General features: G+C 41.9%; 1 protein-coding gene across 6 annotated transcripts in view; it reads right to left on the bottom strand.

Moving 5' to 3' along the window:
• Positions 1-18,100, bottom strand: part of CREB5 (cAMP responsive element binding protein 5) — a 480,741-nt gene that overhangs the window by 417,799 nt on the left and 44,842 nt on the right. For 2 of the 6 annotated variants that reach the window (XM_042968900.1, XM_042968908.1), the window contains exon 1: positions 2,108-2,140. The exons of the other annotated variants lie outside the window; for them this stretch is intronic. The gene's annotated coding sequence lies outside the window, so the exon portion shown is untranslated. Of the gene's footprint in view, positions 1-2,107; positions 2,141-18,100 lie in introns of those variants that run through there. 6 annotated transcript variants of the gene reach the window in all.

Below are 18,100 nucleotides of genomic sequence, written 5' to 3'. Positions count from 1 at the left end.
CCAGCTTGAGGAGGAGAAAGAATGCCAAGAGGGGAAAAGGAAGTTTCTGGAAAGAGCACCTGATGAGGCTCTATGGATAAACCTACTCCATGGTTTTACCAAGCCCTCGTTCTGAAAAACTAGCTAAAGACAACACTATAATTTGACGGCTGGTGCACAAGAGGCTTGTTGAATAACTACCACTTACGAGTGCCGTGCTGGGCATTTTCACAAGTATTATCTCAATTAATCCCCATAACAACCCCGCGAGGCAGGTCTCATCACTCCTTGTTTTTATACATGAGGTAACTGGGGTTCAAAGAAACTAAGCGAGCCACGCAAGGTCACAGTACCAGAAAGAAAAACAGCCCAAAATGGCTACAGGCTCCTCCCGTGCCAGCTGCTTCTACACCAGGTGGTTCTGCAGCCACAGACAGAGCCAGTGTGGGGCCCAGGTTTCTTCCAAAACGTCTATCCCCCAGGCACAATACCAAAGATCTTCCACCAATTTCTGATGGCCTGTTTACGGGGTTTCCTCCAAGTGCCTGAAATAGCTGCAACATTTGTGTGTTAACATCCAGGGTGGTATTCTTCCTCTTTTCTTCGTAGCAACCTAGCACGGCCACAGGTAGACTTGTATCTGCCGTTGTGGCTCAAAAGCATTCACTAAAAGCTGAAATAAAAGGCAGAAAGGAAAGGCACAGCAGAGTGATCAGCAGACTCAGGTGAGCATCTTCAGCTGTGGATGGGACAGTCGTGTGGGAGCACGAGGGGAAAGCAGTCATTGTACGCTTCGGGCCAGCTCACTGGCTGCCAGCGAAATTAGAGCACTCGACGCTTTTTCTTTGGCTTACTTACCAACGCCTGTGGCCTTAGAGAGTTTTAACTAGCCTCAGACCAGACATCTTCAGGGTCAGTAGCATGTGGCCAGGCAACTCTTTTTTTCCAGGGGAAAGGAAAGCCTATAGAGCGCTGGCTTTCAAACCTTGGTATGCTTCAAAATCACCTGGAGGGCTTGTTAAAACACATTTTCCTGAGCTCCTCCTCTAGAGTTTCCAATTCGGTAGATCAGAAGTGGAAGCTTGAAAATTTCCATTTCTACCAAGCTCCTGGTGATGCTGCTGGTACAGAACTCCACTGTGGGAACTATTCACCTAGATCAGTGTTCTTGACATTGGCCACATATTAGAATCCCCCTGGAGAGCTTTAAAAGACACTGGCATCCATACCCAAGCCAATAATCTAAACTTCTGGGGATGTGACCCAGGCTAACCTATGGGAAATCGAACAAATGGACACCAGGATTTTAAAACTAGTGATTCCAACGTGGAAACCACTGGCCCTGGATCTTTGAGAAGCAAGCCCTGTCCTCCATAACTGCTAAGAGCCCTGTGCTAGATAACTCCTGACATCTACTTTGCCTGACAGAGGAGAAAGTGTTTATGACTTTTAGTGGAAAAACCTTTAGCTGTTCTAGACTTGAAAACAAAATAAACTACGGATATCTCAAAGATAATAGCTTCCAGAACCTTAAAAAACATGAAAAATCAGCAGAGAACAAATTGTGATAAACAAATGGTATTGCCTTGGGGGAGCAAATGACTTACGTTGCTGGACAGAACATGTTAAGAGTGGGATGGTGTGTTTATCCAAGTCCCTGCGGTCATGTAACTTTATCGTTTCACTTAAGTATCGTTATTCATCATCACCTTTGATCCCTGTGGCTTAGCTAACTTAAAAGCCTGATATTTCAGGGGCGCGTGGGCGGCTCAGTCAGTAAAGCATCTGACTTTTGATTTTGGCTCAGGTCATATCTAACACCTCGTGAGATCAAGCCCCCTGTAGGGCTCTGCGCTGACAGCACAAAGTCTGCTCGGGATTCTCTCTGCCCCTCCCCCACTCGCACACACTCTGGCCCTCTCTCTCTCAAAATAAATAAATAAACTTTTTTTAAAAAAAACTTGATGTTTCCCACTTTCAATCCAATGTAAACTTAATTTTGAACCAGACTCTACGAAGACATTTGTGCCAAATTTCAGAAAGATCTTAGAGAATGGGGGAAGTAGGTTCAAAAAGCAACGGTCCCGTGCGTTCTCTGTCAAACCTCTAGTAACACTCTGAAACAAACCATTTCAAAATCAGTGAGCAGTGATCGCTGAGAGCGAGTGTACGTTCCCCAAATCAGTCTTTCGCCAAACCACTTGCATTTCCCTTTTCGACAGGTTTACAGGTCAGGAAGATCAGGGGCACATCATGGACAAAAATACATCTTGATTTCAGCAAGGAATTTGCCATCCTGTGGATAAGAATGACATAAATGACAGTACACCTGAAGAGAGTCATGGCTGGTAATTGTAGCTACCCAAGGAATGTCGACCGCTTGATGAATCACTGCCTCCCCGAAGGGCAGTCACAATGGCAGACTCCCAAGTGCTATCTATGGTTCATCCAGTCTAAAATCTCAGTTAATGATGGATGAGGACACAGAAGACAGGCTTATCAAAGCCGGAGGTGTGACAAAGCTGGGAGAGAAGCCTAATTCATTAAATGTCAAAAGAACCAAGAGAGGCAAACAGTCTCCACAAACTAAAACAACAGGCTGACATGACTAAGAACAAACTTAATAAGGATAAACGTAAAAGTATCCATTTTTAAAAATCAAATGCCAAAGTAGGGGAGTAAGGGAGATTGCGATTAAAAATGGTTTCGTGAGAAAAAATCCCAAGGAGTTTTAAGCGACTATAGTCTCAATACAATCTAGTGGGTCTCAGATACCTGTGAAAATCTGTGAAAGCTAAAGACTATCTCATAGACAAATGTGCATAGTCATAAAATTTTGTTTACAATTTCAGCTGGAGCCCATGAATGACCACCAGAGTTCACAGATCCCAAGCTAAGAACTCTTAAATAGTATATTTAAGCCACCATAAAAACGACATCAAGTTTTGTTAAAGCACAAAAGTGTAATATCAAAACAATGGAGATAACGGTCCAAAGGGCTTGATACATCTTAATTACAGTCTTCAGTTTACAGTATTCAGCTAAATGTAGAGACTGAAAAAATCGGAATAAAATTAATGGTGCAGCGTCTAGAAATTATGTTAAATAAAGACCATTTGATGGAATCTGAGCCATTCACTCTTAAAAAACACAGGAGAAACACAATAGCAGGGTTCTAAAATCTGAAGGCTACCATTTGTAAGACCATGCAGACTTACAATACTCTATAGCACCATTATCCAGTAGAAATGCAATGCTAGTCACATGTGTCACTTAAAACTTTCTAATCAGCATATTTAAGGGCAAAAAGAAACAGGCGAAATTAAATTTAATAATATATTGTATTTAACCCCACTGACGAAAAATAGTATCGTTTCAACATGCGATCAGTGTAAAATTTTTCATATTGAGTTTTTGAAATCTGATATAAATTTTACTTTTAAAACACATTTCAATTAGGACTAGAGGCATTTTAAGTGCTCTCCAGCCACATGTGGCTAGTGTCACCACATGTGGCTAGCTGGACACCACAGCTCTTTAGCTTCCCAGGATGAAGAAAGCCAATTAAGAGGTATCAGAGACAGACAAATTTCTAACAGAGCTTCCCCAAAATGGAACAAGTCCCCTTACAGAGTAATAAGGTCTCTGTCATGGGATATGTTCTAATTTAGACCCGGTGACTGCACGTCAAGGATTATTTAAGCATTTCCGTATAGGCTTGGCACTGGGGTAGAGAATACGAAAGTCCAGTCTCATGCTGAGGCTATGATGCTTTGACTGTCAGGTTTGGGAATCAAAGTTGTTTCAACCACCAACTTCATGATATTCTGGGACAAGTGGCCAGCCAGTGTCTCCTTGGAAGATCTTGCCAATCTGGTTATGCAAATACACGGCAGGTGCCCCTGCCCTTCTGTGGTAGAACCCAGCCTAAGTTGCCCGTGAAGACAATCCATATGCTTTGGCTCAAGCTCTGACAGGAGGCTGAAGAGGGACTATTATCGCATCACTGAGCTAAGCTCAGTCTGGAAATAACCCACCTAAAACATGTGTCTGACATACACATTTAATTCTTGCACCCAGCCAGCCAGCTCACCCTTAGTTCCAGTTTTGCATTAAGCTCATTAACAGAAAATTAAGCACCTAGCTATGGTAAGACCATAAAGGTACTTCTCTAAAGGGAAGTGCTATTCAAAATGGAAAACCATCCACAAAGAAGACCGCTGGCTTGTGGTTAACCACCCACAGTCCCAGCCCTCATGGTCTGCAACAGCTGATGACTGCATCAGTATATGGTCAGTCTGAACCGTATTGGATAAGCGACCAGTGTTTGAGGAACCAGCCCCAAGGTTTTTGTAATCCACAGACAACTGCTGTCTGGTGGAGCTGGAAAAGGGTTGGTAGGAAAGATGTGCTCTGGAGGCAGAGTCCCTGAGTTCAAGCCTCACCTGTGCTCTCAGCAGCTATGGGACTTGGACAAGTGACCAGCAGTTCCTCTAATTCATGCTTTTCACCTGAGAGACTAATCTGCCCCTGCCAGTCATTTCAGTGTTTATAAAACCAAAAGCCATACACGAAGTAAGATACAAGCGCTGGGTTCGCTGATGACACTCTATGAACACTACTGACAGTCCTTTTTCTAAAAGTGCTTTTATTTTTTTCCTGAACATATGTATAGGAATAGGTATATGCATATGATATACATTCATTACAGAAAATTTGGAAAATCTATGAAAGCGTTAGGAATAAAGTTTAAATGACCCTACCACCCAGAGCAAGCCGCTTTTTGACATTTTGTCACTTCTGTACATTTTTTAAATATAATGTGCATCATTTTTTAGAAACATCAATTTTTTTTTTTTAAGGAACACCAATTTCTAATACCCTTCAAAGTTCCAAGGTCACAAAGAGTAACTCTCTTATTGAAATCTCTGATGTCATGCCTCTTCTCCTACTATCCTGACTATGGCAGCAGGGATGGACTCCTGCTATCATAATGCCCCATTCGGGAGGGTCCTAGATAAGGACTTAGTAGCAGATAAAAGGCTATAAGAGTCCCGGTCTTGCATTTCACAGGGGAGGAAAGTGAAGCTCAGAGAGCCAAAGTGACTTTCCTACAATCACCCAGCACGACCTAGAGCCGGTGTGTTGTACCCCACATGAGCACCCTCCCACCTCACCATACTCCTTTGTACGGCATGACTCAACCTCGCACATTCGAGCTAATTTGGAGCCCGCTTTCTGCCAGGCATCTCTATATTTTAAGGTCGAAATCAAATGCCTAACTATATATATTTTTTTTAAAGTTGCATGGTAGCTTGATGACAGGAAAGTCATTTATTCGACAAAGGGCACTTTATAAGGTTGTCTTTCTGAAGAAAAAGCTCAAAAGAATTCTCTTTGCCATGTGCAAAATATCCCCTTAATTAACACGAACACTCAAATAACCAGGCATTTAAAATGTTTATTCCAAGAGTTTTAGAGTTATACCTTAATACCAATCTATAGGAAACAGGGGACATAAGAGTAATAATACCTGCTATCATCCCAGTTAAATATAAGCATCATAAATAATATTTGCACCTTTAAGCAATTCATATATCCTTCCCAAAAATTAAGATTGTAACGTGGGGCTTTTGCTTTCCAATGGGATGAAATATATTGCCGAGATTTGTTTTGTTTTTTTGCGAGTCTAACACTCAAAGAAGGACTTTTCCTGGTCTATCTGGACTATCTGTCTCCTTAAGAAATAAATAACTTTGAAGTTACAGGGTTACCTCCATTATCACCTAGTCACTCCTCACCAGATGCAGGGAAACAAAATTAGTCACCCTCAGTCCCTAGTGCCCGTGCTTTTACATTACCTGCTGTGTTGTATTCTAAATTATTGGTTGATTCATCATGTATTTATCTGCCTCTCTCATTAAATAATTGATCAACCTTCTCGAGGTTGGCGTTTGCTATAAGGATTAACTAATAGTATATATAAGGCAACTTAGCACAGCTCTAGGCACAGACCAAGAGTGACCTGATGTTACCCATTATTATCACCTTTATTATCAACTTTAAGTGCATGTCACTGCCCAGAACAGAGTCTGGAACCCTCAAATAGAGGTGGAAACATGGGCCCTTGGAAAATCTGGTGTCTTAACCACAGAAGTACCGAGTGCAGTTTTGGAAGAAGATTCTCCCTACCTTCTTCAGCAGGTGCTAACTAACCACTGTTCGGCAGCATGCGTGTGTGTGCCAGGCCAAGTCATAATCACTGAGGCTGTGAAGATGGCCTGCCCCCAGAGAGCTCACAGATGAATCCTGGGGGAACACATGTGAGTGATGTCTGAGGACAAGCGTAAGGAGACAAGTGCAGAAGTCGAGAAGAACTCATGGTTTTATCTCGAGAACCAAAAAGGCATTTGAAATAGCAGCCTTTGTCTTGAATGTCGGAGACGGGACGCCTGGGGAGGGTGCACCAAGTCCGAGAGGACGAGTAGTAACAGTAAACCTATTGTTTTCTCGGAGGAAAACAGAGAAACACGGTCATTTCCACGTGTGGTACCTGGAGAGGGTGGGTGCGGCCTGCAGGGGGCCCTAGGGAGGGTGTGGTTGTGGGGGCCTGTGGACAGGTCCCAGCTTCAGGCACCACCTCCCGGCACCACTTGGTTCTGCCTGAATGTTCTGTGGTTCCGCGGAGCCCTTTGGCTCTTCTGGCTTCCCCGGCTATCGCCGTCAGCCACTTTCTTAATCCTTCTGCTCCTGCTTTCTTCTGCCCTGTCCTCTCTTTTCTGTCTCCTGTCATTTATGTTTTGCTTCTTGGCTTTGTCCCAATCCTTCTGAAGTGCTTCTTTCCTTTCCTCTAAGAAATAACTCATTCCCAGGCGTCTAAATTACCTTCGAGTTGTGGGTTCCTCAAACTTTGGGGTTCCCATTTTCATTGCTGCTTCCCGCACAGAATGTCTCTCTTTGCCACGAGAAAAAGCATTCATTTTTCTTATTTCTGGGTTTGGCAACATTTGAGGTGCCAAAGTACAATCTTTGAATAATTAAAGCCTTATGTAGGCAGCTCTGGGGGACATTTTATGGCCAATAAATCCTATGAAATACTGTTACTTTAACTTCCCTAAATAGTTCTCAGAAGTCATTGGAGCTGCTGTAAATATACATATATATATATATATATACACACACACACACACACACACACACACATACATTTACAGATAGATACATATGTTTTATTATTTACAAAGTACTTCTACCTTACTCTTTTATTCAAGTACGAAAAATATGCTTTCTACAAAAGTCATTTCTTTAAAACACAATGCATAGGACTCTAACACAATTTTCCCCATTTCTGCATAAAGAGGCTCACACTTGTGGGCAATAGCTTACTTAATGCCTTCCCTTCCAATTCCTGAACTAACCAGAATTTCCCTTTTACATCTCAAACGCCTTGCTTTTGTGATGTGTTTTATACTTGCCAAGCCCTTTCACATATAAGATTTCACTTACTTCTCTCAACGGCTCTGTAGTATTTGTTCTTCTTTTGCATTTGACAAAAAAACGAGGCAGAGAGGTTGCGTATTTCATCCCAAGCCCCATGGCTTAGCTGTGAGTGGCAGTGGCCACTTGAATGCAAGATGGCTGAGGCACATCCCACTGCTACCTTATATGACATGAGAAGACAGTAAGGCCTTGGCGTTTTGGCTCTAGGGCCTCGTCCCATATTCTTCAAATGAGAAATGTAATTACTCTCCTTTCCATTCTTTCTTCTTTGGTATTAAGTGGCCCTCCAGTCACTGTTACACTAATGCAAAGACATCATGATAATTCTCGTTTCAAATAAGGCTCTTACTGTGAGCAAATAACTAGTGACTTGACATTACCAGAAAAGAAAAAAAATAGCTGCCAGGGTTATAAACCCTATAAATATTTTCTAGCAGAACAAAAGGTGATAACCACTGCCGCAGTCAGGTTTTGCAGAAGCAGAGCCTGAGCGGGGATTCACACACACCTCATGTATTGAGGCATCACACGCAGGAGAAACTGATGAGGAGTGAAGAAATCAGGACACAGAGGGGGAAAGGTGACGTCTGGTGCCTGAACTTGCAGGTAGATTTGCAGATACAGAAGTGCTGCCACCAATGTTCTGGGGCTCCCCAGCATGTGCCCTGCCTTGAGGCAAAGGAGCAGGATTTTATAACCCCACTGCAGTCTGCCACGGGCCATTGGACAGGCCAGTAGGAGAGACTCTAGGGGAACCGGATCGGGCAATAACAATAATAATTTAATGATAATAACACTAATTCCACAACTATCATTGGTTGAATGCCTACTATGTGATAGTCACTTACCTGTATTATTTCCAATTCTTAGAGCAATTCTGCAAGTTATCAATAAAAAAGTGATATATAAAAAATGATGTGATTTGTTTGAGGGAATAGACCTGGACATTGGCAGTTCTGGGGTTAAATCCTTATAAATCCTTATTCGACTCCAAAACCCATGATTGTTTGCTATTCTGTAATACCAGCTCCAGTTCTGTCAATGCTCAATGGTGAGACGGCCAGGCAGCACTAGCTAGGCCTGCATTACTAACTTATTCTTCCTCCCAAAATGCCACTAAGACGTGACCTGTACTTAAAAAGAAACAACAGCAACAAAACAAAAACCACAGCAAACACAATGAAAATTTCTGCATCCACTCAGCACCTACTATGTGTTTCACAGCCTTTTGACACTGGAACTAGATTAAGACAGGAAAGATCTCTGTTTTCAGGGAGCTTATATACATAACCACAGAAATAATCCATCTAATAGGATATGTGCTATTTTAAAACATAGGATAATGGGATAGAAAAGAAATTAGCCAGAGAAGGCCTCCAAAAGGGGATGTTATGTGGGCGGAGTCTGAAGGGAAAAAATTAGATAGCAATGAGATGGCCTGAAGGCAGAAAATTCCAGACTAAGAACACAGCAAGTGCAAGGCCCTGAAGGCGAGGGGTTGGGGGAGGGGGAAGCTTGTTGTATTTAGGAATAAGAAGGTCTGGGTGGCTGGAGTTCAGTGAGCAAGGGAAGCACAGACATGAAACTGAGGTCAGGAAGGTTGGCAGGGTCTTGACCACTTGGCCCTTGTAGACCCAGATAAGGAACTGGGATTCTCTTTCATCTAATGTTATAGACAACAGAGTGATATGACCTGATTGACATTCTTGAAAGACACTGACTACACTGTGGAGTGTGGATCATTTGGATAGGGGGTAACAGAGGGAAAGCAGGGAGACCAGCAAAGATGTATCCAGTCCTCTAGGTAAACCCTGATGAGGGTGTCTCTGGAGTAAGTAGCGACCATAAGAGAGAGAAGTGAATGGATATGAGGTATGCTTTATAGGTAGCACTGACAGAGTTTGCTATAGGAACTGATGGAGACAAAAATCAAGAATAACTCCTTTTTTTTCCTTCAAATTTTTATGTAAATTCTAGTTAGTTAACATACAATGGTTATAATACTGGTTTTAGGAGTAGACTTCAGTGATTCATCACTTACATACAACACCCGGGGCTCATCACAACAAGTGTTCTCCTTAGTACCCATCACTCATCTAGCCCATCCCCCACCCACCTCCCTCCATCAACCCTCAGCTTGTTCTCTATCTTTAAGAGTCTCTTATGGTTTGTTTCCCCTCTCCTTCTTTTTCCCCCCTTGCCATATGTTCATCTGTTTTGTTTCTTAAATTGCACATATGAGTGAAATCATATGGTATTTGTCTTTCTCTGACTCACTTATCTCACTTAGCATAATACACTCTAGCTCCATCCATTTGTTGCAAATGGCAAGATTTCATTCTTTTTGATGGCTGAGTACAATTCCAGTGTGTGTGTGTGTGTGTGTGTGTGTGTGTGTGTGTGTGTGTGTGTATCACATCTTCTTTATCCATTCATTGGGCTCTCTCCATAATTTGGCTATAGTTGATGCTGCTATAAACATCAGGGTGCATGCACCCCTTTGAATCTGTATTTTTCTATCCTTTGGGTAAATACCTAGCAGTGCAATTGCCAGACTGTAGGGTAGTTCTATTTTGAACTCTTTTGAGGAACCTCCATACTGTTCTCCAGAGTGGCTGCAGCAGTTTGCATTCCCACCAACAGTTCAAGAGGGTTCCCCTTTCTCCACATCCTGGCCAACACCTATTGTTTCTTGTGTTGTTGATTCTGACAGGTATGAGGTAAAATCTCACTGTGGTTTTCATTTGTATTTCCCTGATGATCAGTGATGTTGCTCATCTTTTCTTGTGCCTGTTAGCCATCTGAATGTCTTCTTTGGAAAAATGCCTATTCATGTTTTCTGCCCTTTACTTAACTGGATTATTTGTATTTTGGGTGTTGAGTTTGATAAGTTCTTCATAGATTTTGGTAACTAACCCTTTATCCAATATGTCATTTACAAATATCTTCTCCCACTCTGTAGGCTGCCTTTTAATTTTATTGTTCTCTTTGCTGTGCAGAAGCTTTTTATCTTGGTGAAGTCCCAGTAGTTCATTTTTTTGAAGAGTAACTTCCAAGTTTTTGGATTTAGCAACCAGAGTTGCCATTTTCTCACGTTTGGAAGGCTTTAGAGAAATAGGTTAGCTAGAAGCGGTGCTAGAGAATCATGAGTTCTTCTTTAGGCATGGCCATGTGGCATGCCAATTAAACATTCACACAGAAAAATCAAGTCAGAAGCTAGATGTGTGAATCTGCGCTTATGAAGACAGGTCATAGCGAAGACGGAAATCTGGGAGCCTCAGCTTATTGACAACATTTGAAGCAATGGGACTAAGATCACCTAAGGAGGAGATGACCGCAAAGGGGAATGAAGGGGCCCAGGAATTATGTCTAGGGACTCAATATCTAAAGGTAGGTAGAGAAGGAATAGCTAGTTAAGGCACTGCGAAGGAAAAATCTCTCGAGTTAGGAGAAAAGCAGAGGTCTTCAGAATATGCAAAGATTTTCCAAGGAGAATGCGGGCACAGACAGTTCCAAGGAAAGTGATTTCTAGATCCTCAACTTCACATCCACTCTGCAGAAACTTAACTGCCTGAGAAGGTGCCTAGTGTGAGTAAGAGGTTCTCCATCCCCACTGCCTTTCACAGACACGTGTCTCCCATCTTCTTCTGTCTCAAATCTCACTCTAGTATGTGCCCAGTAGTGTGAAAATGTCCTGGGCACAAAAAGACACAGTTAGAAATACAGATGTTAGTTTGACGAAGTTCATAACTGCAATCTCTACCTAACCACGCCTTGTCCAGGTCAGGTGATGTCAAATTTTTTGCTTCCCATAAAACTGGAGGAGAGCCTACTTGAGCTGAGAAATGGCGGGTCGTTAAAACATTGCTTTGTGATAAATTACTCTATGAGTTTTGGCATATAACCCAGGAGTTCAAAGAACCAAATAGCACTTCTAAAACAAAATTTCTATCTGATTTATATAAACATGTTTTCTCAAAGCTTACCCTTTTTAAAAAGAAAACAACAGGCAAAGAATTGATGCTAGATTCTGTCTTACCATAACAACAAGCAGTAGTATCCACGGATATATGAACTAACTGTCAAAAAAATATAAGCTCTAGCCAACTCAGAGAAATTTATTTATAATAAAATTTTCTTTTTAGTTTCATAATTTCTCATCAAAATTTGTAATACACAGAATCTATGTTATACTTTTATCAAGGGTATAAATTATTAATTAAATGTAGTGATAACTGAATCTGAAATAACTGTTTTAATTTGGAGAGCTTTATTTTCATAGAAAAATTGTAAAGCTTTATTTCCAATTCATATGCATAATTTAGTTGCAGAGATGCTGACACAGAGCCCTAAAATATATTACACTGGGAAAAAATTTTGTGCAGAAAGTTGAATGAAAATATAAATTTAGGGGGAAAAAGGAACAATGTAAAATTAAAATGTCAAACTGTTAAAGGAGTCTGTGTATTTTCTAAATGGTTGATGGTAAGAATCACATTTCTACCGTGTTTGGATTCCACTGGGCACATTAAAAAAGAGTGATACAACATTTTTATTTTAAGATGTCAATATATATAACATACTAAAAATTTTATCCCTCACACTATTTAAACCAAACGATGAAAAATCTAGATGTCATCTCTAAAAATGTGCAAGGGTCTACAAAATGTTACAAAATTCTTTCAGGGGCTATAGGAACAAAAGTGTTTGAAAACAACATATGTAAGCCAAGAGAAAGGCTTCAAATGGAGAGTGGTCAATTTGTCAAATGCTGCTGAGAGTAAAATGGGAATACAACTGGACTGGCAACAGGCAGGTCACTGACCACCTTGATTCGAGCAGTTTCAGTACAGTGAAGGGGCTGGAAACCCAGGTGGAAGAAGCTGAAGAAAGAACGAGAGATGAGGATGCCGAGGCCCCCAAGTAAGACAACTGTTGATAAATTCTGCAGTGAAGGGGAACAGAAAAAGGGAGTGATAGCTGGCGGGATAGGAGGGATCGAGAGAAGGTAGATAAAGGGGGCCTGGGTGGGTCCGTCGGTGGAGTGTCCTAGTCTCTCTCTTTTCTTAATGTTTTATTTTATTTTTGAGAGAGTGCAAGTGGGGGAGGGGCAGAGAGAGGAAGACAGAGGATCCCAAGAGGGCTCCGTGCTGATAGCAGCGAGCCTGACATGGGACTTGAACTCACGAACCGCGAGATCGTGATGTGAGCTGAAGTCAGATGCTCAACCAACTGACCCACCCAGGTGCCCCAAGCATCTGACTCTTGATTTCAGCTCAGGTCATGATCCCAGGGTCGTGGGATCCAGCTCCGTGTTGTGCTTTGCACTGATCTGAGCATGCAGCATGCTTAAGATTCTCTCTCTCTCTCTCTCTCTCTCTCTCTCTCTCTCTCTCCACCCCCCCCCCCGCTCCATCTGCTCCTCTCCCCTGCTTGTGTGCTCTCTCCCTAAAAAAATTTTTTTAATATTTTTAAAAAAGGGAAGATAGATAAAGAAGATACTAGAACCCATTTGTATGCTGAGTGAAAAGTAGAGAAGAAGAAACCAATGATGCATGTGAGATGGGGGAAATTCAGGAGCAAAGGTGAGGGCTAGAATTCAAAGTACAAGGGAAGCAGGGACTTATCTTCCATTGTCACAGGAAAGAAGGCACAGATGTGGGTAGAGAGGCCAGTACTACTAGGCTTATAGAAAATACAGGTGATGGAGAGTGAAAAATATAGGGTGGTCAAGGGACTGGAGGTCTTGATAAGATCAAAAAAATATTGGAGTGAAGATAATAGAATAAATGAGATACAAGAATAGAAAGTATCAAGGAGAAGGATGTTCAAACTAATATTTTATTTTATTACTTTACTTTTTTAGAGAGAGAGAGAGACAGAGAGCGTGTGCAAGCAGGGGAGAGGGGCAGAGGGGCAGAGGGAAAGAGGGAGAGAATCTCAAGCAGGCTCCACACTCAGCACAGAGCCCGACATGGGGCTCGATCCCACAATCCTGGGATGATGACCTGAGCCAAAATCAAGAGTGAGACCCTTAACCGACTAAACCACCCAGGCACCCCTAGAGATTACTCTTAAAAACAAAATAAATAAGTAAATAACTAAATGGAATAGAACACTCAACTGACTTGGCCACTGAGGCACCCCATCAAACTAATATTTTAAAGGAGATGCAATTATTGGTTTGATCAAGGGAATTGGTGGTGAGGTGGAATGGAGGAAAAAATACTTGGAGGTGATGAAGTTAAGGAGTTGAGGGCGCAGGGTATTGGATGGATTACTCACATGGATGTTGACGTCACCAGAACAGTAATGGGAGTAGAAGGAAAACGGCAGTGAATCAGATACCAATCTTATAAATAAAGGGACACAACTGGGAGGCTGGGAGAGGAAGACTCTGAGAGAAGTGTGGGCGGGACACTAGGATGTTGTGCACTTTAAAAGGACCAGCGTTTCTGAAAGATAAGGAAGACAAATAGTTTCTAGTAGGTAATAGGTAGCCAGAAGGACATCTATCCAATGTCAATGCCTTGAGGTATATGGAGCATGAGAGAAAAAGCAGCCACCACCTAGGACAAATATTGGGGGGGTGGGTACAGGGACAGGGTGTAGGTGGAACAAAGGATCAAGAGCAATTCACAGAAAAGGTTAAAGCTTCAAGGGAATTTTCTGACAGACTGAGAGCATGAGTGTGCAACATGGAAAGACACAGGAGGGAGTCTAGATGATCATGGGTGGCCCAGGAGACTTCTGCTTCTGCTGGTGACATCAGTTATGATGGAATTTACCCTATGAGCAAGATGTGCCATCAGTGCATTCTAAAATCCAGAGGATTTAAGGGCACCCGGGTGGCACGGCTGGTTGAGGTTCTGACTCTTAATTTCAACGCAGGTCATGATCCCAAAGTCATGGAACGGGGCCTCGCCTAGGGCTCTGTGCTGGACACAGAACCTGCTTGGGATTCTCTCTCTCTCCCTCTGCCCCTCTCCCCCACTCACTCTCTCTCTAAAAAAAAAAAAATAATAATAATAAACAAAATAAGAAATAAAAAATCCAGAGGATTTAGCTAGAAGATTAGTGGGCAAGTGTACATTCAGTCTCTTCATTTTTCACCAGTAGGAAAAGCAATAGATGTGGGAGAATTGGCCAAAGAGAAACTATACTTGTGAACTGTCTCTGTGTAACTCATCCTCAAAGGGTTGGGTTTGTTTCTTACTATTCCTGCAATTTGGGTATGCCACCACCAGGGAGCAGAGGTACCACAGTCATGTGATGTTAAGGCTGGCAGTTTTTTCTTTTATTCCAGAATCTTTCTGCTTCAAGCTTCAGCATTTTCCAACAAAGGTTTTAACACCCAACTGAGGACACATAAATTCATTATGAGACAAACTGAAAATACCAAACATTAAACCGTTCACAGATGAGACTGAGAGCAAATTTTAGAGAAATAAGCAGTCAGACAGATTTTTACTTTTCTATTTCAACTAACCTCAACTTTAGATCTAAGCCTAATTTGGTTCACAGTTGTTAACTAGAATATGCCTTTACTACAAACCCCGTTCTTCTAAATATGGAGGCAAAACCTTTTTGTGCATGCTAGTTCAGTTAAATCAGAAATAATGCATTTCATAGGACTATAAAAGAGGAAACTAGTATCTGAGACCCATAACACCCAACCTCAAATCCTGCCTGATCAGCATTATGCCCTCCATTTCACAGATGAGAAAAGGGGCTTCAGAGAGATTAAGTAGCATTCTGGGGTTACATGGCCAGGTGGTAGGAAGTCAGGATTGAATCCGGCTCTATTGGCCTCCAAAGTCTGTACTCCTTTGATGCTACAGTGCTACTCTAGGGGACCCGTTATATGGAGACTAGAGAGGGTGAAAAAATAAGTATAACCCTTAAGGTACTTATAACCTAGTAGGGGTTCAAACACACCATAAGTTCCATAAGAGAAGTCCAAACTCATTCTCTTGTAGATGAGATCAAAGCTAGCTGGAGGATCAGAAAAGATACATGGAAGAGAAGGCTACCTGGGATGAGCTTCAAGGAATGGACAAGAGATTAGCAGGGGGAAAATACATTCACAGCCATGGGGCTCAGTCTCCAGACACTTCACATACCTTCTGGTCTCAGCAGCCCAAGCTTAGTTCACTAGCCAATTTCCTTCGACTGAATCCAAGTTGGTCAAAGGAAAATTATGTGTTTGCCTTCTTCATGTCCCAAGACCAAAGCATCTGTTTCGTTGCCATATTGGGGAGAGGGAAAATGGGAGAGAGAAACGGAGGGAGTTAGAGGTCTTCATGATGTCACAGTAATGGAAAAGATCATGTTTCTCCCTTCCTAGAATTTCCTCTGAAATATGTGACTACTCCAGAGATGTCACTCATGACGCATTTCCTCTTTTATTTTTCTTAAGATTTTATTGTTTTTTAAGTAATCTCTACACCCAATGTGGGACTCGAACTTAAAATCCTGAGATCAACAGTCACCTGCTCTATCAATGGAGTCAGATGCGCCCCAGACACTTTTCCTCTTTTAATTGACCCACAGCGATACACAGTGGCTGTTTCTAGTGCTTAGCTGAGTTTACTCTTAGCAAAGAATTCTGACAAAATGCTTTCTCCTCCCAGCATTAGAAACTATAAAATCCTTGTGTATAACCAAAACTGTACAAAATGATTTTAAACTCTATACACACGTGGTCTCATTTAATTGTCCAAACAACCAGATGAAATAATTACTATTATTATCCCCACCTTAGAAATGAGAAAACTGAGCCTCAGAGCTGTTGAACTTCTAACTGGCTTTATCAGAGACTTAATGTTTTTATTTTTAAAAAATAGTTGCAGGGGTGACTCATCAGTTAGGCATCCGACTTCAGCTCTAGTCATGATCTAGAGGTTCATGAGTTCGAACTGCCCCCTCCCATCCGGCTCTGTGCTCACAGCTCAGAGCCTGGAGTTTGCTTCGGATTCTGTGCTACCTGCTCTCTCTCCCCTCCCCTGCTCACACTCTGTCTCTCTCAAAAATAAATAAACATTAAAAAAAAATTTTTTTAATTAAAAAATATATATATTTGTGGGGCACCCAGGTGGCTCAGTTGGTTAGGCATCCAACTCTTGATCTCCGCTCAGGTCATGATCTCACAGTTCCTGAGTTCAAGCCCCGCCCTGGGTTCTGTGCTGACAGTGCAGAGCCTGCTTGGGATTCTCCCTCTCTCCCTCTCTCTGCCCCTCCCCGACTCATGCACGCACGCACTCTCTCTCTCTCTCTCTCTCTCAAAATAAATAAATAAATACACTTTTAAAAAATATTTGCAAGGCTTGTTTATTCAGTGTTTTTTGTTTATTTGTTTTTAAGCAGGCTTCACGCCCTAAGCGGAGCCCAAAACGGAGCCTGAAGGCTTAACCCACTGAGCTACCCAGGCACCCCTATTTTCTTTTTTATGCCTCCACTCAATGATCATGCACATGATAAATACCACCGTGGACATGTATAAATACATACTTTGACTTTACAAATCCGTATTAATTACGGCTCCTGCTATACAACCTAAACTGGTAATAACTGTTAGTGCTGTGTACTGAGGATAATTGAAAATTTCAAAAATTGCAACTCTGAATTTTCTGTTTCAAAGACTGTCCTTTTGTACCCTTAGAAAATAAAAGTTGCTTAAATTTCTCATACGTTTGAATTTCACAGGTTATATTTATAATAAGAAAATATTACGCACAATATTCTTTGTAAACTCGAAAATGCCTGACAAACTTTAAAGCACCAAACAAATGTGATTTGGCAGTAAGCTCCTTATTTCCAAACAGAAAGTGAAGCTCATCAGAATTTTTTTTCCCCAAACAGTCCCACTTCTGGCCCAGAGAAACAACCTAAAACTAAAAGCTAAAAAACAACAGTTAATGAATGTGTTAATTGCTCACTGGCCAGTGTCATTGCTTGACTGAACTATTCCCAAATGGACACAGAATATAAATTTCTATTCTATGCAGATATTAAAATAGGGTCTGGCAAACACGAAAGATGAAGTGGCGGGGGCGGGGGGGGGGCGGAGAAAGGATGGCTTCAAATGTGTATTTTACAATAAATATACCATGTACTTCTGAGAATTTGCCTAAATCAATATTTTAAGTCATACTGTTGCCCAATTCTATTAACCAAATGTAAAGGGTTCACTGCAGGACAGGGCTAAAGCACTTTGCTAATTTATGTTTATTGATGAGGACTTGGCTGGAGGAGGACGATTCAGCTTTTACTTTGATAAAGAATGGGAGCTCTAGTACTTGGAACTGAATATTGCTGCGGTGCCACCGGGAAAAATCCAGTTAGAAGATCTTCCCTGTTTTTGCCTCCATCTAGGCTACAAATCCACGCCTCTATCCCCATCTCCTCTCCCAGTGGACATGACACATACAGTCGTACGGTTCTATTCATTGGGTTACTGGTGGGGAAGGGATCGGCCGAGAGTTTGGCTGATCCAACAGAACCAACTCTGGAAATGTATTGGAAGGCTGTGGGAACCTACTGGCTCCACCAGAGGCCACAGAACAGGCACGGAAGAGGACAGGAACCAAAGGGCTCTGTGGAGTGGGGAAGCAGACACGCT

The sequence above is a fragment of the Panthera tigris genome, chromosome A2, assembly GCF_018350195.1.
Source record: "Panthera tigris isolate Pti1 chromosome A2, P.tigris_Pti1_mat1.1, whole genome shotgun sequence".
Lineage (NCBI taxonomy): Eukaryota > Metazoa > Chordata > Mammalia > Carnivora > Felidae > Panthera > Panthera tigris.
Note: the sequence above shows the minus strand (reverse complement) of the source record. Positions and strands in the feature narration are given on the sequence as shown.